The sequence below is a fragment of the Nicotiana attenuata genome, unplaced genomic scaffold, assembly GCF_001879085.1.
Source record: "Nicotiana attenuata strain UT unplaced genomic scaffold, NIATTr2, whole genome shotgun sequence".
In the NCBI taxonomy this organism is placed as follows: domain Eukaryota; kingdom Viridiplantae; phylum Streptophyta; class Magnoliopsida; order Solanales; family Solanaceae; genus Nicotiana; species Nicotiana attenuata.
The window spans coordinates 33,362-35,078 of NW_017675895.1; positions in this window are offsets into that span (position 1 = coordinate 33,362).

The following is a 1,717-nucleotide window of genomic DNA, read 5'->3' on the forward strand; positions in this document are numbered from 1 at the left end:
TAAACCGTCTCACTCTCTCCCTCTCAGTGGGAAGTATAACAAGAGCATGGCGAGCCAAATCAATAAACCTGGTCTCGTACTGGGTGACTGTCATGGGTCCCTGCTGGAGACGCTCGAACTGCCTCTGATAGGCCTCTCGAGGCTGGAGACCCTGCTGGTCTAGCTAAACAATAATCCCTCCACCATGTCTTGGCGGATCCAGACAACCGGAATGTAGCGAAATCAACCCCATTGGTTTCAACAATACCCATGTTCCGAAGAACCTCGTGGCAGCTCTCCAAATAATCCTGAGGATCCTCGATAGATGCACCGCTGAAGGTAGTAGTGAAGAGCTTGGTGAACCTATCCAACCTCCATAAAGCATCGACAGACATAACTGTCCCATCACCGGCCTGGGCTATCACACCCGGCTGAGTCGCTCCAACTGGCTGAACTGCTGGAGTCTGAATCGGGGGAGCTCCCTCCTCCGGAGTGCGAGTAGTAGGAGTCTGGGCCCCTCCTCCAGCCTGAGAGACGGCAGGTGCTACAAGAAGCAAACCTGCTCGGGTAACACTCTCCATGAGACCCACCAATCGGACCAGAGCGTCCTGAAGAACTGGGGTAGCAATAAACCCCTCTGGGACCTGAGCTGGCCTACCAGAACTGTTGGGGCTGGGGCCGGAACCTCCTCGTCAAAGTCAACCTGAGGCTCCGCCACTGGTGCTGCTGCTCGGGGCTGAGCTTTGCCCCTACCTCGGCCTCTGGCATGGCCTCGACCTCGCCCTCTGCCCCTAGTGAGAGCTGCCTGGGGCTCGGACTGCTAATCAGAAGATGAGGAAGCGCGTGTTCTCGCCATCTGCGAAAGAATAGAGTAGAAATTCAATTAGCGTTGGGAAACCAAACCGCACGATAAGGAAGAACAAATGTGAAATTTTTCCTAACTCAGTAGCCTCTGGGGGATAAATACAGACGTCTCCGTACCGATCCCTCAGACTCTACTAAGCTCGTCCGTGAGTTGTGAGACCTATGTAACCTAGAGCTCTGATACCAACTTGTCGCGACCCGGATTTCCCACCCTCAGGGGTCGTGATGGCGCCTACTCGTGGTAGCTAGGCAAGCCAAGAACCTTTACAAACATTAACCTATATTGTCTCATACATGATTAAACAATTAAATTATCAATGAATAAGCAGTTAAAGAGACAAGGAAAAGTGTAAAATTTAGCGGAAGTCTGAACTAAATATAGAAACAACATCTAAAAGGTCAATACAAGTCTTTACCCAACAACCTGGTGTCACAACAATACACGGACTGTCTAGGATTACTACAAAAAAGAGTTTGAAATAAAGGACATAGTCTGTTTCGGATACAAATGTCAACAGAACACGAAAACTGAAAGAAGAGACGCCGGGCCTGCGGACGCCAGCAAGGCTACCTCGGAGTCTCGTGGACTGAAGGTCGGCTCCATGAGTACTGCTGCGCACCGTAAGCTGCTCTGACACCAAGATCTGTGCAAAAGAGCACAGAGTGTAGCATCAGCACAACCGACCCCATATGCTGGTAAGTGCCTAGCCTAACCCCGGCGAAGTAGTGACGAGGCTAGACCGGACTACCACATAAACCTGTGCAGTTATATATATATATACAACGGGAGTCGAAATACAGGGACGAAGTAATCAATATGGGAGGGGGAGGCATGCTATGGGGAAAGTAACAATTTCTAACGTAAAATTACGTC